Source organism: Echinops telfairi, unplaced genomic scaffold (genome assembly GCF_000313985.2).
Source record: "Echinops telfairi isolate 266 unplaced genomic scaffold, ASM31398v2 ScPeMD7_7410;HRSCAF=8448, whole genome shotgun sequence".
NCBI lineage: Eukaryota > Metazoa > Chordata > Mammalia > Afrosoricida > Tenrecidae > Echinops > Echinops telfairi.
The window spans coordinates 1,038,538-1,062,580 of NW_022111310.1; the positions used below are offsets into that span (position 1 = coordinate 1,038,538).

The 24,043-nt window shown below is 36.4% G+C and overlaps 1 protein-coding gene and 1 non-coding gene across 4 annotated transcripts in view; both read left to right on the forward strand.

Moving 5' to 3' along the window:
- The window catches only part of ZCCHC7 (zinc finger CCHC-type containing 7), a 210,460-nt gene that overhangs the window by 99,770 nt on the left and 86,647 nt on the right, over positions 1-24,043 (forward strand). The window lies entirely within an intron of this gene.
- Positions 8,897-9,087, forward strand: LOC115871895. Its single transcript, XR_004047535.1, has one exon. It is a non-coding gene; the product is annotated as a U2 spliceosomal RNA (small nuclear RNA).

Genomic DNA, 24,043 nt, shown 5'->3' on the forward strand with positions numbered 1-24,043 from the left:
CCTAAATTTCAACCTTAAGTATCAAAATAAAGAGTGAATTAAACCTAAAGTAAACAGCCTAATGGAAATAAGATTGAACAAAAATCACAGAACTTGTAAATGAATATAATTACCCCCAAAACAGGAATGTTGGTGAAATAAAAATTAATTTTCTACCCCAAAATATCAAAAAAGATAAAAATATTTACTCAGACTGGTGAGGACACAAATCATAGTAACTGTAAGTTCCTGTTATTAGCAGTGAAAGAAGGACCACCCCACAAATCCCACCACTATTAAAAGACTTCGACTTATTCCAAATAATCTGAGGTCAATGAATTAGACAACTTTCATGAAATAGATCATTTCCTTAAAAGTCACAAGCTATGAGTATTCAGTTAAGGAAAAATGGACAACCTGAATACCCTGTTACAGAAATTCAATTGGTATTTAAAAACCTAACCATTGAGAAACGTCCCAAATTTCTATATGACCTTCAGGATGTTACCAAATTTGAAAGGAACAAATGGATCAAACTTTATACGATTCTACCAGAATGTGCAAAGTAAAGTAATACTTCCATTATGTTGTATAAGGCTGTATTTTCATGATATAAAAACCAGGCAAAACATTATAGAGAACAGAAATCTATAGACTAATATACTTCATGAGCAAAACATGACCATCTACTTAGAAAATCAAAATGAATGGATTATGAAACTACTGTAAGCATTAAGAATAGTAAAGTTGCAGCAAAAAAGATCAATACAAAAATATTTTTTTAAATGTGTACGAGCAACAAATTCTGGAATGTGAATTTTAAAACTACTGTTTACATTAACATTAAAATTGAAATACATAGTGAGAAATGTAACAAAAATGTGTGAGATGTTTACACTACGTTTTGCAAAGGAAATTATTTAAAATTTAAATAAATGGAGGCATCATAAAAATCAATTTATTAAGGTTCCAATTCTTGTAAGATTTATTCATAGAATCAATACAGTACCAGTCAAAATGACAATAGGCATTTTTTACTTTTGGTAAAAAATTTTAAGTTGGTTTGGATCTAAAATTTCCTAATTAAATTTTTAAAGGATTATTAAGACTTATGAAGTAGCTTCAAGATTTTTATGGAAAAATAGAATGAAAAGATTATGGAACTATTCCAGGAACTTTTGAAGACTTTGGTTCTATAGAGAAACAGTGATTTAGATAGTATGACATTGTTCTAGATATAGATATATAAATGAAGTAGGCTTTAGAAATTGACTCAGACTAGATAACACATTTCAGTGGAAGAAATGATAGACCTTTTAAATTGGTGCTTGGAACAAAGGGGATCCAAATGGCTACAAATGAACCACAACTCCTACTTAACAGTGATAAAAAAAAATTAACTTGTATTTTAAGATTAAATGTAAGAATAAACCTTTGAAATGTCTAAAAGAAAACAATTTTAGTGGACTTGGATCAATCAAATGTTTTAAAAATAAAACAAAACAGCAAAGAATAAAATAAAAATAAATTGGACTGTCAAATTCGAAAAGTTTTACTCTTCAATGAATATTTTAAGAAACTGAAAATAGAATTCACAAACTGGGAGAAAATTCTGGACATACATTCAGAATATATAGTGAACTCTTACAACTCGATATGAAAATTAACAACTCAATTTAAAAATAGGCAAACGATTGATAGTCTTTTACCAGTGAAGATATACGTATGGCAAATAAATTTGTATAAAGATGATAGAAATCATTGGGTATTGGGAAACAAAGACTTAAAACCACAATGAGTTCTCTTTACTACCCTAATAGAGTAGACTCTAATTGAACAGAATCACAGTTCCAAGTGCTTCTATGCTCAGAACTCAAAACCTGAAGTAACTTGAATGCCCATCATGTAATGAACTGATAAACCAATTTGTGTATGTTCATTTAAAGAAATAAATTAACTATAAATTCAGTGTGGAAGATTCTTGAAAGATTTTTGCTTACTTGAAGAAATCAGATACAAATTACTCTCATATGACTTCCTATGATTTTGTATACAAGGCAAGCAATGGTCTTGCCTTGTTATGTAAAATAATGTGTTGGCTTATAGAGAACAAAAAGCCACAAGTTACACATTTTTGTATTTGTCCACAATTCCTAGTCACTCAATAAACACCAATGAGTTTGGCGAATGAATTACTCTTCCACAATTCTTACTACCATGGCTCTCCACTTCCTCGATTGTATAGATGGTCAAACTTATTTGGCCTAATAGCCCCTTTAAAAAAAAATTACTTCTTGCTCCCCTGACAATTAAAAACTTTTATATATCCCATAATTCGGGATAAAGTATAGGTGTCTGCTTTTGCAGACCTCTTGGATCATTTCACTGACCCCCAAGGGGAAATATCACCCACTCGGGGGAAACCATGTCCTAGAGCAGCGGTTCTCAACCTGTGGGTCGCGACCCATTTGGGGGTCAAATGATCCTTTCACAGGGGTCACCCAATTCATAACAGTAGCAAAATTACAGTTATGAAGTAGCAATGAAAACAATTTTATGGTTGGGGGTCACCACCACATGAGCTGTATCAAAGATACAAACATTAAGAAGACTGAAAGCCACTGCTCTGGAGTCTTGGAGTCGGAATTGAAAATATTTTTCTAGTGTTGAGTATCACAGGGTAGAACAAAGTTATTGCTTCTTTTGTTCCAAATGCTAGGTTTTCCTTGATGAAACTAAAAAACCTCTTAACGCTTATTTATTTGTATTGTTGTTTTCTTTCTTTAAAAAAAAAAAACATTTTATTGGGGGCTTGTATTGTTTTCTTTGTATTTTCTAAAATTGTGAAAACACATTGGATTATCTGATTTAATTTTAGGCTTTATAGACAGGAATTAAAATAATTTGAATGCTGTTATTCAACAAATTATCTTTTTTGGCTTTTGTACTTTCTTTTGGCTTTGGTGGTATAGTATGCTTATAAGGACTGCTTTTTTATTGGACTTCTTGCTGAGAGGATTTTCTGCAACTGTTATTTTTCGTATTTGTATATAAGTGTTAAAACATAAAATCACAACTCCCATGACTTTTCAGTAATTATGAGTATCCTGAGGATGGGTACTGTAGTTTCTAGTCCATGAATCCTTTATCACTTACCTTGTTTAGTGGCCATGGCAGTAACAAAGTACACACAAGCATTCAGCTCAGTATCTTTTGGAAGCAAGGAATTACTAGGAGTGGTAGATTGACACTATGTGAAGGGATGAAAAGATACTGGCAGGTTTAAGAATAGGTGGTATGGATTTATATCTGGTCTCATTGTTGCAAAGAATCTTACCCAAAGTTGAGTGAGAGTGAGAGTTTATTCCAAAACCAAGGCCAACTCCCGGCCATGGAATCAATGCCAGCTCACAGTGCCCAGACAGGACCAGGTAAAACTGCCCCTGTGGGTTTGCCTTGCATGGTCCTTAACACCTTCTCAGACAGATGGTGTCTCTTTTCTGATAATTCTGGGGAAAGTTCAGGAAAGTTCTTTCATTGACTCAGTTTTTGTTCTTCCTGAACCAATTTATGTTATTCAGTGCTTGGATTGGTCAGGTTTGAACTGGGTACCCACCCCTATCTTGAGGGTGCAGGGAGGTATGAGGTTAGGGAAGAATGATCAGCACTCAATACTACCAAAAATTGCAGAATTTTCCAATAAAATGCCATGATACTAGAAGAAAACTAAGAAAAACAGCAGATAAAATACAATAAGGCCAAAATCTAGTTAGGACATATGTTATCCAATGCAGAAATCCTGTTGATGTACACTGTATACTCAATACATTTTAAAAAGTGAAATATACTTAGTCTTTTGGAAAGCTTCAGAGAATGAGAGCTTTTGTTTTTGTCACTGAAGTTTCTTGGGGTAACTATATGAAAATATTTTAGCCATTCTTTCAACAGATAATGAAACAGTTAATATGAGCCATAATGTTTCATCTGCAGTTATTAAATATTTTCAAAGGATGTTAAATTTAAAAATAACTTGTATTTAGAACTAGCTTTCAAGACAATTGTAAAGTGATTTTTTTTTTCTTCCAAACTTTGTCAGTATACCAACTAGCTAGGCTGAAGGATTTATTCAAGTCCAGGAACACCATTTTGTATTGTAAAACATATTTTAGCCAAGGCTCACGGAGTATCTCCCTACTTTTTATTTATCTAAAGTGCTATGGTTTTTTTTAATGCCGATGCAAAGCATGCAACAAACCTCATCTGGAAGACCCATGCATGGCACAGAGCAAGCTACTCAATTTATCTACCTTAGAAGGATGAAAGGCTAAGTTGAAAAATCATTTATCAGTTCCACTTCAGTTGTTACATTTTGCTTCAGAAACATCCCTCATCTCCTGAGCCTCATAATTTCTTGTCTTTGAGTTGTTTCATAGACATGCTTTCACTCAAATGCTTTCAATTTGAACTTCTTCAAGAGGGTGCCTATCTCAGAAATTTCCTCCAGTGACTATTTTACAGCTCCTCCCATTGTAGCCTGTTGAAGAAAGTCCTCTAACGACGGGCATTTCTAATAGGAAACCAGTACTAGTCAAGCTGTATAGCAGTTTTATGAAGAAAACATACTTGAATTTTTAGATCAAGCACCCACCCAACTGGGAATTCCTTAAAAGACGACAACAAGAGAACCCAATAAGGCCCAAGAGATCCCTTTGCCCTTGAAAAATGAATTTCAAATGCCTTTACCTTTTTATATACCTTGAAGGAATATATCCTCTGCAGATTATACTTTAGTGTTAGTCAAACTTGTTGTCATCGAATCAGTTCCAATTCATGGGAACCCTGTGTGTGTCAGAGCATAACTGTGCAGGCGTAGGCTTTTCAGCTACTTTTTTGTTAAGTTGCTTGCCAGGCCTTTCTTGTGAGTTGTGTCTGGGTAGACTGCTATCCCCAACCTTTCAGCTAGCACTTAGGCTCATTAACTGCACCAAAAAGGGACTCTGTATTTTAGTTTTCTATCATAATTCTTTAAAAAAAATCTTTGAAATATTTTCAGTTAGCCAGATTCCTTTTAAATTCACGTGCTCTGATGGGAATTACTTGACATGTTCTCTTTCTAGCAAGATCTAAGTGTTCCTGAATAGATCCTGCTTCTCTTTCTACTGTATGTTCTCCTTTCCCCATCTTGCTTCTTGACTACACATTTAAGATATTATTTCTTAAAACCGTCCTGATAATGATTTTTATTTATGCTTTCCACCTCCTTACACAGACTGTGAAACCACTTTGCACCTGTGACTCTGTCCTGTATTTACCTTGTTTTTTCCAACGAAGGGCAAGTGAACTATTTGAGGATGTGGTACTCGATTCAAATAATCCGTCAATTGTTAGCTTCTCGATATCATGGTAGACACAGTGATAAAGCAGTTTCTTTTTTCAAGGAGCCTTTAGTTTACAGAAGAGTTATATACACACACACATATCATCCTAATATAAAGAATTCATTGAGGAGAGAGCAATCGCTTTATCCTCAGCAAGCATGTAAAGGCTTCATGAAGGAGATATTTCAGCCAGGCCTTACGAGCACTAGATTGTTGGAATAATTTAATTTAATTTTTAGTTGTTTGAATTACAGCATGCTAGGAGAGACGTAACGGAAACCTGGGATGATTATAGGCTTTCACAGGTGTAATTCTTGGTAGTTGGCAAAGTTCTTTCCTGTCTCTCATTTGTGTTTTCAAACCCTGTGAGTAGACAAGATTATGTTCCCTAAAGATATACAAAAATATTTAGCTTTCAGGAAAAGAAAATTTTCCCAATAACCTTGATCAGAAAACAGCATTATCAGCCTTGTCTTCTCTCTGCCATGCTCTTTGTCCTGGAGATTGGCCCTCTGCAAAGGAGGGGTTTTTGTTCCTGGCATCTGCTCTGACAAATCAGGATTGATCCTGTCCTCCCTGATCAGATTTGTCAGTGACCTTGTGTTAATACTTTGTAACATTACTTTTGTTAAAAGACAGAGTAAAATGAAGTAGTAACTCGTGTGTTTATCTGAGATGATTTAGTGTTCTTGGACAGTTAACTTGCTATGATATGTAGGTATATAAAGGGTTTAGATTATGCTATCTTGCTAAATATTTTTTCTTTCCTTTAACAGAAATATATTCTGTTCATCAACAGATCTATATTTTGGTTCTTTTTGTATGTCTTTGTCTCCAAATATTTTTTGAGTAGAGATGGAAGAAGAAACCCCAGCTTAGGGAAAAAAGTTTTTGTGTGTTACCAGAGAACTGCTTCGAAATAAACTTTATCCCATTCATCTGATAATCCACCTGTTTGTAAGATGGCCCATGAAAGGCAAAATGAAATCAAATTTCATTTTGCTATTATTCACAAGCTTGTGTCTCACCTGATTGATCATTCCAGCTATTTTACTCTGTGTTCGAAATCCTCAAAATCCCATTTGCCCCACTACAAGATTGGTATGACAATGAATGTGATGGCAGCAATTAACATTATAGTTGCAATAAAAACTGAAAAAAGAAATAGTAGCTGCCTTAATATCTAGCAATCTTGGTCCACAGTTACATTATTGATAAGAAACGGTAGTAGGAAAAACTATGGCAGGGAAAGTTGCCTAGAAATAATTATGAAATTGTTCTTTTTTCCTAGGATTCAAAGGGAAACCGATTCTATGGTTACTTTCCATGATGTTTCTTTCTGTCATGTGGCTTAGGATTTTTTATAGTTGTGGTAAGGTTTTCTTTAAAATTTTAAGAACAACATAACAAATTGGTGAAATCGGTGTCTATGTGTATTAAAAGACATTTATTATTAGGAAAAGCCAAGAAGTTGCAGCATGTACGCACACGCATGCACACACACAAAGTCTTGTATCTAGTTAATAGGTCATTGTGTTACTGTATGCTACAAGACAGACTTCACTTGTATTTTAAATTAATCTCAAAATTTTTTATTCTTTTAAACAAGAATATCATCTAAATATTAATATAAAGCAAATAGCCTTTCTTGGGATCCTTAGTGCTTAATATTTTGCATCGTTATGACTGTTGTGAGACTTTTGTTGTTGGAATTAGACCCTCATTGTCATGCCTTTGCTCTTTGCCCTGTGATGCTGCTTCGTTGGTGTGTTCTTCTACCTTGTAGACCTTAATGGCCCTCATGTTCTAGTCCTGTAGCTTTTTAAGAGGCTGAACCCAAAGAAAGCATGGTTGCTAGCCAAAGAGCTGAACAAAGGCAGAAAGGGAGGGTTTTCAGCGTGGAACACTGCCATAGAAAACAGCGAATATATTTCAGGTCAGTCTATGAAAACCAGATTCTATAAAGCTGGGCCACAGCATTGTCAGTTTTTTAATTGGCCATCTCTTAAGCCTCTGTACACTGCTGAAAGAGTTACGTTTCATCATAGGATGGCTTAAGAAAGTTGGCCTACATGAACCCTTGAAATGTTGGGTGAATTGGTTTTCTACATCACATAGCCATGGTGTTTTAAACAACTGCTTTGGAGTGGGGGCGGTACAGCTTGCCTTTTGAACTGTGGTATGCTTCAACTGTACCTTTAATTCAGGGTGAAATTAATTTATAATGCTTTAGAATAAAGAAATTATTTTTATGGCTCTTTAAAAATACTAATAATGAAGGGAAACATGTGCGAGCCATTAAGATATGGTCAGTAGACATTAAAATAAACATTTGACAGTTTCCCTGGGTATCAAAATAGGAAGGAGGCATACTATATTGAAGCGTGTTGCCAGCACTATGACGTGACAGAAGTCAGCTTTTCAGGTTTGTTTTTTACTTACAAGAACTAACAGAATTAAGCTAATAGTTGTTTAAAAATATAAGCTGTCCTGGCATTTAGATAGCAAATTCTTATATTGAAAACCAATGATGAGAATAACAATCAACGTAAGCCCTAGATTTTAATTTCCCCACCTTTGGAAGATAGTAAGGAGCTGATAAAGTTTCAGGGTCTAAAGGTTCTTGAATATGTCTAACAGTATACACCTGAGTCTGTGAATATGACTGGTATGTAAGTGGCTTATTGTGGGTAGATAACAAGTATTGAAAAATCTTCTATTTACCTACCATTTTCGATGATTGGGTTTTGTTTTCTAAAGGCTAGTTGAGGCCCTCTCAATTTTCTCATAGTTAATCAGTTCAGTATACTTTTTACTTTAGATTATTACAAACTCAATCAAGTTTCCCAGGATGCCACATTTCTATATGTATTTTAAAGACTTGTGTGTCTCATTTTATACGAATTAAAAAGAGATAATTATCCAAATTATAAGTAACATAAAATGTTAGCAGGTTTGTTATGCTTAGTTAATTGTATTATACAGGCAGATAAAACAATTTCAGTCTGATTTACTTATGACTAATGGCAAATTTCTGGTTAAGTATTATATAGAAGCTAAAGAAAAAGTATTGATGTTTAAGAGGTTTACAAATAAATATATTTTTGTGTTACTTAAGAATAAATCAAAGGCAGTGTTTTTCACACTCAACAAATAATGTAAACACAGAGAAAAATCACATTGCTTTACAAGCCCTAAGATAGGAAAAAGAAGCTATAGGAGTAGCAAAAGGGGGACGGGAAGACTGGGATTGATAGATAACATAATTCCTTTCAAAATAAATGAAGTAGACAAATTTATTGTTCTAGCTAATTGGTCACCCTTTTTTGTTTAAAATTGTTACAAAAAAAGAAATCCAAGTAGGATAAAAAGTATAATTTATATAAGATAAAGGGATATGGTACATGGGAAAAAGCCTAGAGAGATATTTGCTTACAATTTAGATATACTTTCAGATTTTTAATAATGATACTGTTACTAAAATATTACAAAGCCATAAAGTATTCAATAAAATTTCCTCTTAAGAAATAATACGTTTAATCGCTTCTCGGCCTTTTGGCTAAGATCAAGTATAGTATCTGTTCTTATCAGTTTAATATCTGATACGTCCTCTATCCGAGGACAATATATTAAATGGATTTTTGGAGCAGGGAGATGGAATAGGAGCTTGCTCCGTCCACTCCACGCATTGACCTGGTATTGCAGTACTTCCAGGAATGGTGCACCCCTTCGGTGGTCTCTAAATAAGAAAAAAGAAAAGAAATAATACGTTTAATTGAATTATTTCTAAAATTTATCTTAGCTTCTTAAGGCACTTGGACCCCTCATTCATTCTGTTAAAGAGTTAATGCATATAATAAGTATGTGCATATGACAAAGTATCTGGATTAAAGATGTTTTTCTTTTTCTTTTGTTTGCTCATGTATGAATTTTGCTTATACTATGTCAAACCTTCAGCTACTTCGCTGTATCCCAATGTTAACTTTTTTTTCTTTCCTTTACCAACTAGCTGAGTATTAAGTCTAGGATTGGCCTGGCTAATGAGTGTATAACAAAGTGCTACAAATGGAAAGCTATTTCTAATTTAAACTCTCAGTTCTTCTATTAGTGTTAGTAAAATTCATGTATTCTTAGTTCCAAGTAGTGGTGTTTTATAATGTCATAGCAAAAGCCTGGTTAGAAATGAGAAGTGCTGTCTCTTAGAAGTTCGCTCATATTTCAGCTAAAACATACTCAGCAAAAAAGATATGTAAATTAAAAGAAAATCTCCAATTTCCTATTCTGAGTAAAGCTTTGGTTTTTGCTGATTCAGGAAGTACAGTTGACATTGGAGCTCCTCATTTCATCTGGAATAATCACTTTTTCCTTTTGAAAAGTCTTTCATTTTAGCAGCAGTATCTTATAAAACAGTCCATTTTGCATGGATGAACCTGTTTTTCTCTAGATAACACAGAAAATACAACTATCATAAACGGTAACCTGCTTTCTATAGTATTGCTTTCCTGGGTGCCCAGTGAGATACTGAAGTGCCAAGCTGCTCATTCTGGAGATTTCACTGATTTTCTCAGCTGCCTTCCCCCTCCCTCCCTTCAATAACAATCCCCCACAGAAGAATTTTATAACTTCCAAATTGACTACTGCAATAAAATGTCTAACCCCAGGGTTAGATAAATAAGATGCTGACTACCTAATGAAGGAGGCTAATATCAATAGAGCTCTTCTGAGCCTGTGGCTCATCAGCTTAGAACCATTCAGAGTACCTCCTTCCAGCTCCAGAAGCATTGTGCTTTTAAAAATATTAAAACAAGGGTTGAATTTCTATCTTATTATTTCTGATAAATTTTCTGATCTTGCTTCGGTATTTTTGGTTTACTTTTTGCTCATTTTGGTGTCGAGAATTGACACTGCAATGCATACAATTCAACAGTGTCTACATGTTTCATTAGCTGTTACTTTTTCTCCCACCTATCAAGATAAATAAATTAAAATGTGAGGGGTGGGAAGTGTGTGCTTTTGTTGCAGGATAAGTGCAGAGAGTATCTACTGCGCTCCAAATATTTGTCTGCCCCAAACAGGATGATAACAATTTATTTGTTTAAATTATTAAGACGATTGGCATTCAACTTTTGGGGGTTATAATTTATATATAGTTGATTAAAATTTCCAAACAAAGGTGGAATTCTTTATTGGTTAGATTTCTGCCAAATGATGCTAAAAGCAGGGAATTTTTCTTTCACACCGATGGCCCGTGGAAAAGTGTATGTGATGCTTTGACTGCAGTTACCAATGGATCCATTGTGTTTCAGGTATATCATGTCTATCCTTTATGTATGGGCCACTTCCTTACTCCCCATAGTGCTTGGAATAGTGATCTCAGAGTAACAAAGGTAAGCTTAATCATTCCTGGACTCTACATGTATTTCCCTGGCTATTTTGACTGCTAATACTATATAATATAAAGTACATATATCAAGTTTTTTATTTTATGTATGTAGTGATTTTAAATTTCTTCCTAATGGCACATTTTTTGTATTAATTCAATAAAGCCAAGATGACAGGATGACATAGTGAAACTATTATTAAAAACATGTTCTAATTGTTGCAGAGATATTAATGGAAGTCTAGAGTTTGCTGCCTCAAGTGATTTCAAATTGCGTATTTTATATTTACAGTTTACATTTACATATTAATTTTATCTATTAAGAATTGCTTTCAAATTAAAAGATTTACATATGTTTAAACAAAAGCATAAAATTACATTTGAACTCCAGCAACCTATTCATTGAATCAGCACACTAAATAGTGTTGCATCAAGGAAAGCCAGGTTCACTGTCAAACTTGGCTGTTAACATACTATGTTGGAAAAATAAGCCTGGCATCATCTGTGAATATTTACCTCCTATGTTGTAAAAGTGTATTTCATTTTAGAGAGTAAACATGCTAAAATTATTATGATTGACATTTAAACTTCTTAACCAAAACGTAAGGAAAGAATTATAGTGGAATTTTAAATTATTTCTTAGTGAAGTTTCTGGCATACAAACAACATAGTTGTTAAAATAATTGGTACATAATCCATTTGAAATTCATATATATTTGTTTATATCAGTGTGATGTCATAGGTCTAAGAAAATTTAAGCACATTATGAAAACAGGTTTTTAAGATGTAAGTTTGGCCCTCAAAAATTCTAGACCTTTGTATAAAAATTGTCACTAAGTTATCTGACCTATGAAATTATTTCAGCATTTTTTATTGCTGGCATTAAGTACTTGCTATTTTAAAGGAGTTATAAATTGGCTTATTTTGGAGCGGGCTACCAAATTTGCATCTTGCTACTTTCCTCTTTTAAAGAAACCGTACCATCTTATAATGTACTTTGAAATTGTAAGCACCACTAAAAGCACTAGGCAGTGTTCAAAACCTGTACAGTCAGGGTTACAACTGACTGCGTAGCCCCGTCCGTATACGCATACTTAGAAAGCTATGGAACAGCTCTCAGACTGCACTGTGCTGCAGGAGTCTGCGTGCTTGCTTTGCAGACATGGTTGATTTGAAAAGAACATCACCAAAACATAGTCCAGACAGGTTTCTGAAACCCCTTTTTAATCCTCACTGTACAACTATATCAGCAAGTTGATGAACGTTCAAATGGAAACATTAACGTTAATCTGGCATGGCTTCCAATGTTTGCATTAGTTAGTTCACAAAGAAAATCATACCAGTAGTTTGGATTCTTTGTATAGTGTTAATAGTTTACCATAAAATTGTATAGTGTGAGGGCATGGCCATACTATGACTCCACATTTCTTATCTTGTACATCTTAACTGTCACTGTATTCCTTTTGCCATCCATTAACCAACAAAGATGTACCTTTAATTAAATTAAATAGCTTTAGGTATGCCTATTGTCTCGCAGTGGTGCTTTGTAGTGCCATATGGTTGCTGCTCAGCTTGATTTACACTCTTAGTCCTTGTGCAAGTTACACTAGCCATTTTGCAAAGATAGCCTGAGCTTTGTGGTACGGGTCAAGTACTTATGGAGTTGAGTACCAGGAAGCAAACTTTCATTGGGCTGAATGTCTTCGTTAAAACAAGTAAATAAATAAATGAATGATGCCTTAGTCTACAATTTTTCAATAAAAACAAATTCTTATTTAGAAAAATTTGGAATTTTACAAAATACACCAACATACAATCATATCTCTTTTTTAGGTAGAGTGGTTTTGAAAAGTAATTCAGTGTATAAGTGAGTGTTATTAAAGTAACTTACCCATGCAAATTCTTTAAAAAGATAGTTCTTGTATTAAAATATATTTGACTTACAGTACGCTTTTTTGGAGTATGAAGGAGACCTGTAATCAGCGTGTATGAAGTTGGAATTTGATGAAAGGGGGTTTCTTTTGCCAAGATTTTTTTTTCTCCCTTTTAAAACTCAAATAATCCTATCCTTTTTTGTTTTATTGAAATACAGGCCTGCGTGGGTGTGTTTTGCTCTGCTTATTACCTGTGGCTCTACTGTGAGGATTCTGCCATGAATGAGCAGGAAGGCCTGCTCTGTTCGACCTAAAGTATTCACTGTGCAACAAAGTCCATACTTGGATTTTTCTTTTTCTTTTAGTGAGTATTGAGGAGGGGAAGTGGAGGGAGCATTGGTGCTATTGAATAACTTATAGTAGCTAGTTTTCCAGTAAGAAGTTCACCAAAGCATGATAAATATACCTCACTTAGGAGAAAAGTCTATAAGGTGACTTTGTTTAGCAAACTCTATTTTCAACCTGATTTTACAGTATAAAATTGGAGATTCATTCTTCTTGAAAGCGATTAGGTTTGTAAGACCGCCCCGCCAAAAAAAGTTTAATTAACCTTTGAAGAAAAAAATCATTTTAATGCATTGATATATAAGCCAGATAATGAATGCAAAATAGAGAAGTATGTTTTTATATTTGGCACAACTCCAACAGCACAACAAAATGTCATTGGGTTTAGTCCTTGACATCCTCCTCTGACTGCTCCAATAGAATAATATACAGCTTCTGTTTAATGTTCTGTATTCTGCCTTCTAGCAGTTTGGGAAGTAGCTATTTTTTTTTTCAATTAACAGATTGAAATAAGGAGATGAGAAGATTTGACATGTAAACAATTAACCCTATAATGCCGACCGTGACGTTTTCGTAACATTTAATTAAAACGTATCTGGTACCAAAATTATAAAGCTTTTGGAACCGACAACAATGTTGACGAAATCGTCGCACTTTATTAGTACAAATGCATAACGCTATATATTTTGGTTGTTATATATATTGATAACTATGAAAGTAAAGAATAAAAACAAAAAAAAATTTTTTCCCTGAAATTAAAAATTCAGGCGTTTTTAGGGATAACGCTAATAGACAGTATAAATTCTTGTTGCTCTTGTTACCTGCTCTCAATTAGTCCCCCAACTCATGGTGACCCCATGTGTAACAAGGTTGGGCCTTTGTGATTTATAGGGCTTTTGTGGGTTAATCTTTTGGGGAATCGGAGGCTAAGGGAAGTAGATCAGATCACCAGCCCTTTCATCCTAGTCTGCCTTAATCTGGAAGCTCCTAAACTATTCCACATGAGAACAGCATATAAGTCTCCACAGACAAATGGGTGGTAGCTATGCTTGAGGTACGTTGACCAGGAATTAAACCTCAGTTTCCCACATGAAAAGTGAGAATTCTACCACTAAACCACACCTGTCCCCTCTAGTAATTATTAAACAAATAATTTCTTGGATAACAATGAACAATAAGTCAAATTCACTTCAACAGATTACCTTTTTAGCACATCCCAGTATCACGAAGGAGCCATGATGGCAGTGGTGAAGTGCTTGGCTGCTAAGCAAAGGATGATGGTTCATACCCACCCAGTGGCTCTATGGGAGAAAACCTGGCATTCTGTTTCCATAAGGATTATAGCCAAGAAAACCCTGTGCCCTGTGGAGTAGTTCTACTCTGTCATATAGGGGTCATTAATGATCAAAATTAACTCGGCAACACCCAACAACAACCAGTATAATATGGTGGACACTGCTAAGCAGTAGAAACGAGGTGTTACTTTCATGTAGCCAGTTCATAGCTTAGTGGGGGAGTCAGACATGTAAATGTAGACTCGCAGCACAGCAAGATAAGTGTTTTGCTGGGAACCATCATGGGAACACATAAGAAAAGCTATTAACTCAGTTTTAGGAGATCTAATAAGACTTCCTGTGGGAAAACTGAAACAAAACTTGAAAAATACGCAAGTCATCTGAACAGATGCATGTGGAAGGCAGAGTGTTGCCGGTTCAGGGACTAGCAACTATAGGGACCAACTGCTGTTGGTTTGTTCAAAAATCATGTGTAATTGGATGTGGCTAGCATAGGCTGTGTAGAAGGAAATTAGTAAGAGCTGAGTCTAGAGTAATAAACTAGGGCCAGTTTATGAAAGGCTTTATAAAGCAAGGTCCAGGAGCCTGAGGACATAGTGGGTTACACTATTGCTAACTTCAAGGTCAGCGGTTCAAACCCACCAGCCACTCTGCAGGAGAAAGATGAGGTTGTCTGTTCTCATAAATACAGGCATGTGCATATGTAAATATATTTATATATGACGATGGGGAAATCGATCTGTGTGCTTATATTTATAGGTTTAGTATTGAGGACTTTGGCCTCAACTCAAGTACTTCCTCAATGCAAGAACACTTTGTTCTATTAAACTGGCATTCCATGATGTTCACCTTTCCGACACAATCACTGAAGACAAAGTGGGTTCACAAGCAAATGTGGTGAAGAAAGCTGATGGTGTCTGGCTATCAAAAGATTTAGCGTCTGGGGTCTTAAAGGATAGAAGTTAAACAAGCGGCCATCTAGCTAAGAAACAACAAAGCTCACATGGTAGAAACACACCAGTCTGTGTGATCATGAGGCGTTGATAAGATCAGCATCAACGAACAAAACATATATTGTGAATGAGGGGAAGTGCGGAGTGGGGACCCAAAGCCCATCTATAGGCAACTGGACATTCCCTTACAGAAGGGTTGTGGGGAGGAGACAAGCCAGTCAGGGTATAGTATAGCACTGATGAAACACAACTTTCCTCTAGTTCTTTACTATTTTCTCCCCCCTTCCCGCCCACTATCATGATCCCAATTCTAACTTACAAATCCGGCTAAACTAGACGATGTACACTGGTACAGATAAGAACTGGAAACACAGGGACCAATAATGAGAGTAGTGATACCGGGAGGGGAAGGGGAAAGGTGGGGGAGAAAGCAGGAACCGATCACAATGATCTACATATAACCCCCTCCCTGGGGATGGACAACAGAAAAGTGAGTGAAGGGAGGCATTGGGTAGTGTAAGACATGAAAAAATAACTTCTGAATTATTAAGGGTTTGGGAGGAAGAGGAAAACATGAGCTGATACCAAAGGCTCAAGTAGGAAGAATGTTTTGAGAATGATGATGGCAACAGATGTACAAATGTGCTTGACACAATGGATGTATGTATGGATTGTGATAAGAGCTGTATGAGCCCCCAAGAAAATGATCTAAATATTTAAAACAAAGATTAACAGCCTCAGAAAACACAGGGAGCAGTTTTACTCTGCCCTGTAGGATTTCTGTTACTTGGAATCAACTCTGTAGCAGTGGTTTTGGTTTGTTGTTGGTTATAAAACATAGGCAGAAAATCCTAAGGGTTTCTAGAAGGAACACTGAACAAAGTTGTGACATGATCAGCTTTGCAATTTAGGAATGTCGCTGTGGCAGCAGAGCGGAATATCTGGATTAGGCAAGTGAGAGTAAAACCAAAGCGAGGAGACTGGTTGCTTTTAAGATTGGGTGAGGGGTACCATTCTCCTAGGTAGCAAACACTGGAGGAAGACAAAAGTGACAAAGGAAAGAATGTGAGAATTGTGGACATTTTACTGGAAGTACAAATAGATCATCCAATTAAAGGTATCCCAAAAGATGAGCTGAAGGATCTAAAGGCAAGAGAAAGTCAAGCTAGATCTGTAGATTTGTTAACAAAATGTTAACTGAATGCAGGGGTTCCACCAGAGCCTTCAGGGAGCTGATGTAAATGAGAATGCTAAGCAGGAGGGAGAAGAATTATCTTTTAAGTACAGGGTAGAAATTGTGATTCATAGGGAACTGGGAGAGGTAAAGTATTGCTTTGGCTCCATTGCTGATGAGTTGAATGATGACAACCGTAGGCAGATAATTAACTAGTTAATCCCTTCTTATTCAATTTGTTTATATCTTGACATCACCATGTAATAATGCTTTTATTGCATAATATTTTCCCCATGTATAATAGTTAGGAACAGTTAGTGTTTTGTACATGTTGTTGTTCCTGACTCAATGACCGTGTGTACAACAGAGTGAACTGCCTCCTGTTCCTGCACTGTGCTCACAATCATTGTCATGGCTGAGCCCACTGTTACAGCCACTGTGTCAGTCTGTCTCGTCAAGGACCTTCCTCTTTTCCGCTGTCCAATGATATCTACAAGCATGATGTTCTTTACCTAGGACTGGTCTCTCCTGATACCATGTCTGAGGTACATGAGACCAAGTCTCGCCGTCCTTACTTCTAGGGAGCAGTCTGGCTGTACTTCTTCCCAGACAGATTTATTTGTTCTTTTGGCAGTCCATGGTTCTTTCAATATTCTTTGCCAGCACCATCATTCAAAGGCATTGATTCTTCCTTATTCAGTATCCAACTTTCTTTTTTTTTCAGTGTCCAGCTTTCACATGCATATGAGGTGACTGAAAATATCATGGCTTGGTCAGGCCCACCTTAGTCCTCAAAGTAGCCTCCTTGCTTTTCAACACTTTGAAGAGGTCTTAGGCAGCAGATTTACCCAATGCAGTACTCTCTTGACTGCTGCTTCCATGAACATTCATCCAAGCAAGATGAAATCTTTGATAACTTCAATCTTTTCTCCAAAACAGAAGCTATTATGATGTTACCTATTGATCCAGTTGTGAGGATTTTGGTTTCCTTTACATTGAGTTGTAATTCATATGTATAGGATATTATTTAATGTAAACAAAGAGTATGCTTTAATAAATACATTCCCAAGGTGCTATAAAACTGGTATAATAAATACAAGACCATCTGTGGGCCACTGTACACTTATCATTTAGGACAGGAAAATAAAAATGTGTTACAGCAAACCTATTACCTTAATGCACTGGTTCTCAACCTTCCTAATGCCGTGATCCTTTCATACAGTTCCTCATGTGGTGACCCCCAACCATAAATTATCTTTGTTGCTACTTCATAACTAATTTTGCTACTGTTATGAATCGCACGACCCCTGTGAAAGGGTCGTTTGACACACACACCCCCAAGGGGTTGTGACCCACAGGTTGAAAACTGCTGCCTTAATGAGATATACAGATAGATAGAAAACTTAATTCCTTTGTTAGTGATTAAAGACGGAAAAAGACCGATTTACTTATTCTGTGCTAAGGGAGCCCTGGAAGCATAGTGGGTTATGTATTGGCCTGCTAATCACAGGCCAACAGATCCAGTTCACCAGCTGTTCCACAGGAGAAAGGAAGCTTCCTGCTCCCATAAACAGTTAGAGCTTTGGAAACCCACAGAGGCAGGTCTGCTCATCCTATAGTGTTGCTAGGAGTTGGAATTGATTCGATGGCAGTGAGTCAGAGTTTTATTCTGGTTAAAAACTTACTGCCGGTCTGTGCTGACTCAGCGACCCCTTCAGGGTTTCTGAGACTGTTTACAGGACTAGAAAGCCCCCGTCTTTGTCTTTCTCCCACCGAGCTGCTGCTGGTTTTAAATTATCGGCCATGCAGATCACAGCCCAACATGTAACCACTACACAGGCAGGATATATATCTGTAACTCATTCCTCGCAGCTTTGCAAAGATAGCTAAATATTGTTATTGATGTTTTTCATTTAAGAAAATTGATGATGTCAAGTATCTGTTCCAGAGCCTCACTGCTCACTAGCAACCGTCATATTGAAACTTTGAAGAAGAACCGGGGTGGAGAGAAATGAGCAATGAAACCATTTCAGTGAAGGATGGGTAACATTACCACATTTAAGTGCCCTTAAAACAGACAGACAAATTCACTGTCGTTGTGTCAATTCCAACTTAAACGATTTCCTATTTGTTCAGTGTATTGGAAACCGGAATGCTTGTTCTGTTCTAGGTGCACCCGTGGTGCTCTGTTCCTGAACATCATTTCCAAGATGGTAAAACGCATTAAGACCTCGAAGCAATTGGCCTAATTCTGATATTTTTTTAAAAATTGAAAACAAAAGTTATTTTATATTTTCTTCCTTACTTTTGACAACAGGTCATTAGACTGAAAAAAACTATAGTTTTATGAGGAAACACAAACTGTTGTTTCTCAGCTCTTTTCTCCAAATACAAACCTATTGGAAACTAGTTTTTAGTGTTTTTGGACAAACTCAGCCCACTGCCATAGAATTGATTCCAATTGATCCTGACCCCACAGGGCAGAGTAGAACTGTCCCCTTTAATATCTAAGGCTGTAAATCTTCAGGGGAGCAGAACACTTCATCTTTCACTAGGTGAGTGCCTGGTATGTTTGAACCAATGACCTTAAGGTTAGCAGCCCAACAAGTAACCTACTACACCACCAAGATTTCTTTGATGTACATAAGCTATCATGAATGATAGGAGGGTAAATTTGTATGCTACTTTAAGATTTTTTAAATTAAAAAATTTTTTTATTTTTACAGCTAGAAGGGTCTTTATTAATTTATGTAATTTTAATCATTTATTGGGGGCTCTTACAGCTCGTATCACAATCCATGTATACATCCTTTGTGTCAAGCACATTTGTACATATGTTGCCATCATCATTTTCAAAACATTTTCTTTTTACTTGAGCCCTTGGTACCAGCTCATTTTTCTTCTTCCCCCACTTTCCATCCCTCATGAAGCTGCTTTAAGATTTAAGTGTATTCATATTCCCGTATTTTTTCAGAGGAGGTAAACAGACCAGATATTAGCCCAGTTTCACATTTGAGAGACTAGGTTCAGAGTTAGTGAGTCACTTGGTTTCAGTGCTTTTACTATTACATCACCCTGCTCTTGATGGGTAATCTGCTTATAACTTAAAATGTCATATTAAAATAATTGTATTGCTTCTTTCCTATTTATAGAGCTGGAGTGTTTTAATAGGGATTCTTGTTTGGGAGAATAGCCTAAATGCTCCTTTTTTTTTCTTTTGGACTCTACAACTGCCACTCATGCAGATTTCCTACTTAATGACAGTTTAAGGAGCCAGGGATCTGTGATTGGCAGGAACTCTTGCAAGAACTTTGAATCACGTGAAGAGAACATTCAGTGATTGGAAAGAAACTCACTTGATTGGATACCTACTGCATATGCTAAGACATCATGTTGGAATTGACTAACATAATTCTTACAGTATGAATACTAGAATGTATTCATGTACTGAATACTTTCAAATATTACTGCTTGGAAAACCTGGTTTCGTCTGAGTTTGCCAGCATTTAATCCAGCCAGCCTTTAAAGACTGTTCAACCTATATACTGCCTCTATAAAGCTATTCCTAATTATACCAGTTAGTGCTGATCTAAGTTCTTGTTGCAGTTTGTAATGGCCTGATGTTCCTTGTAAATTGGTGAATTTAGTTGTGTTCATGTCATATTTGATTTCTTTGTTAAAGAACATAACCAGTTTCCATGGAGTTGGTTCTGGGTAATGGCTACCCCCGGTGTGTTAGAAGGAAACTGCTCTAGAGAGTTTTCAGTGGCTTCGTTTCAGAGGCACATCACCAGACTTTTCTCTCAAGGTGCTTCTAGGTGGACCCAGTCACCCTTTCAGTAACAGTCCAGTCTGTCATTTTCCCCCCCAGCATCCAAAGGTTCCTGGGTTAAAGAATGTAGTCTGCCTATCATCTTGAATAGTTCTCTCCTTTAAAGCTCTTTATCAGTTATCTTTAATTTTTTTTCCAACAGCATCCCCACATCCAATCTCTTAAACGTCTTTTCAATATTTTTTTTTAACTTTAAGGGTGTTAGAAGGTGAAAAATTACTGCATCTACCAATTTCTAAGCATAGGGGTTTTTGTTAAGTGTCATACTTTTAGTGGAATTATAGTAATGCTACAACTTAGTATTTTAAGTTGGACCAACTGTTCTTTTCATTACCTATTTGACCCATAATTTTTACTTGGAGCAATCCTGTAAGTGTTTATGAGAGAATACAAGAGCCCCATCCCCCAAAAAGAATGAATATAAGACCCAGATATTCCTGAAGAAATTTGTGTTAAAGATTTTGGAGAGATGACCTAGTGAGAATATAGTCTGTTACCCGTACTAATATTCTATCTATAAACCACTCACAGTAAAGACCATATACTTAAATATGACATAAATACATTTACCCAGTGCGTAAAACTTCAGTGGCTCACTGGTGTCTTTTTTTTTTTTTTAAACTCTGATTTGCTTAAGTTCTCAGAACTTATGTGTACTGTAGTTAAATGCCTCAATTCTCTGCTTTCACCGTCTAGATTGTTCTGTGCATTCTTTCCTAGTTTACCTTGGTTTTCTGTTCTTCAAATTGTATGAGCGCTCCTCTCTTACGCCAATAGTATCCTTCACTGAACTCTTATGTACTATTTGTTATGTTATAATATGAATTTTTCTACCACTCCATCTATAATATAAAACTTCAAAGAGTAAGCTATGTGTTAGTCTTCCTCTGCATGACTTGTTTCATGGCTTGTAGAAGGCATGTGCTTATTCAGAATAGCAGTAATGAGGAGGAGGAAGAATAAGTTGCCTGCTCAAACACTTGTTATTTGACTCAAGTATTGGGTTGCCAGAGCAGCCTGGACACTCCAGCTGATTACTGGCAAACTACCCTGGCTGGTGGCTTAGCTCCTTGAATAGGAGAGCAAGTCTTAGATTTTCAGTCAAGTTGCTCTTCAGGTCTCTTGATTGTAGGGACAGTAAGTTGGGTGTTTTGGTAGTGGGAACTTTTAGGAATATCAGTTCCAACTCATAGTGACACTGTGTACAAGAGAACAAAACACCACCTAGTCCTGTGCCATCCTCACAATTGTTCTTAGGTTTGAGTGCATTATTGCAACCACTGTGTCAATCCATCATTTTCATTGCTCTTCTGCCAAGCCTGGTGTCCTTTGCCAGGCACTCCTCTCTCTTGATCACATGTCCAAAATACATGAGATGGAGTCCTGCCATCCTTGCCTCTAAAGAGCATGCTGGCTGTACTTCTACCAAGACAGATTTGTTTGCTCTTATGGCAGACCATGGGGTTTTCAGGATTCTTCAGCAGCACCGTAATTCAAATGCATCCCTTCTCCTTCAGTTTTACTTGTTCATTATCCAACTTTCACATGGATAGGAGGCAATAGAAAATAACATGGCGTGGCTAGGGTGCTCCTTAGTTCTCAAAATAGTATGCTTGCTCTTCAACACTTTGGAGAGGTCTTGTGCAGGTTTTGTGCAGCATAGAACAACTGTAGAAAGGAAACTGATAGCCACTTCCTTTCAGTGTGTTATCCACACGCATCCTGTTTTGAATCACATTTCTGACAATTACCAACCTCTCACTCCAGTCACTATACCAAGCATCTATCCTACCTGTTCCCTATAGGAGCCAATTACCAGCCCCAGTAAGCCAGGAAGTCTAGCTTTAAGGATTTGTTCCCAGCAGAGTTGGAATGTTTTTGTTCTTGGAATGTCTTATGTATTCAGTACATTACCAGCCACCTTCCATTCACATGACTAATTGAGCATAGCTTTGTTTTTCTGTAGCTCTCTTGAACAGCACCATGGTCAGGGATATATAGAATTTGGGCCTGCTGGGTTTACCAAGTCCTGTTCCTTTGTAGGAAAATGATGGTGACACCTCCCTTCTTATTTGAGCCTGGAGAGACAACATGGTGTTGTGGAAGAAGCATGTGCTTGCCACAAGCATAAGATCCTAATCCCATTTAATAGTGCAGCCTTGTTTAGATTACCATCCCAATTGTTAGCTAGGCTTCTTCTCTTAAAAAATGCTTTTCTTAGGGGTTAGGAAATCTTGTAGAAGATTGGATGAGTTAACTTCTCTGAAAGAATCTGCTTGGCACATTCTTAGGTCTCACACCAACTCTTACTGGTTTGGCAAGAACTTAACTAGTTTCAGCACTGAATTCCCCAAGTGTCCTAGAACATCCCTTACTTTTCCCTCACATTTGAGTTTTCCAGGCTAACTGGCAATTTTTAGAATAAATATGGTCAAATTTTACTTTTGAGTTTACACTTTTAAGTGAGCTTGAATAGATATTCTTAGTTTGTTTTTACATGCTTTATTTTAATAGTTCAATGTACAAGGTTACAATATTTGTTTACTTTGTTGATTGGGTCATTCAAACCTTTTATTTATTGGTTGGCTGAGCTGGGGGCAGGGAGTTAATTTATTTTGGAGGTAGTAATTTTGATCTTCTGCCCCATTGGTGGATTCTGACTACGTTAAAGGACTGTAGTCTATATTTATAAATCACTGCCTAGAAGTTTTAGAATGAGTTCCTTATATTAAATTATCTCATTCCATTAAACTAGCCCTTTTAGCTTGTAGTTTCTTAGGTTCAGACATGCTGATTCTTTATAGAATGGTGGAACTTTTCCCACCTTTATTTGGACGTAAGAACTCAACTGTCAATTTAATGCGCTTAACAAGCAAGGACACCCAGTTTTCTAGTAAGACAGTAAATTACTGTTGCAATTTCTTTATATGTTTTTCCCCAAAGTTTTGATGATCCTCTATCTTGTCCTCAACCATTGTTTGCTTTTTTTAATTTAAAAAAATCAAGTAGAAAACAAATATCTGGAGTTTTTTGTCAATGTCATGGCCTTATGTCAAGATGTTGAAAGATATCTCTCCAAATTATTGTTCTGCGATAGTTATTTCTTTGAAAGAAAGCCTCTTGTATGGCTATTTGTTGAATTGTGTACCTACTGAATTAGTCAAAGCTCTCCCTAAAACCATTTTTTTCCCTTTTCCTCTCCCCTCCCCCCAAACTTGCTTTTGTTATGTATTGGCTTGCTAATCCTTGTGTTGAGCAGTATCAGACATCACCTTTCTTGGGGGCAGTTAGTCCACTCTTCCGCTTTCTTTGTCAAAGGGCTCCCTTAATAGGAGAAGTCAACAGGGAGGACAAAAAGGATTGAAAGTTGTATTTAATCAGGGTCAGAGAGGTGGTGTTCAGAGTGACGGGCCCACAGGCAGGCTGGCCTTTTATGCTTGCCGACGCAGATGGTCCCAGAGCATTCAGCTAAGTGAAGGGAAAGCTGCCCAGTGAAAGCTATTGTGGGGTAGCATCGTTACAGTTGAGAAAGGTTGCCAGGGGTAACTAGAGAGGATCACCAGTATCGTGTGATCACTAGTCTGTGCCATTGAAAATGCTAGACTGAGGATTGTATTGGGTCCCTTGGCATCTTGATGTTCATATGTAGGCAGTATTAGCTTACATTAGTATTTTTAATTTAATTTTTTTTTGTTTTCCTCCCTTTGTTCTTGCCTACCTTTTTTAGTACAAAAAAATAGATTTATTTATATTTATAGCTTCTAAAAGCATAGTTATTTAATAGTACATTTATTCTAGTTTGGTATGAAGTATACCAAATAATTTAACATTGT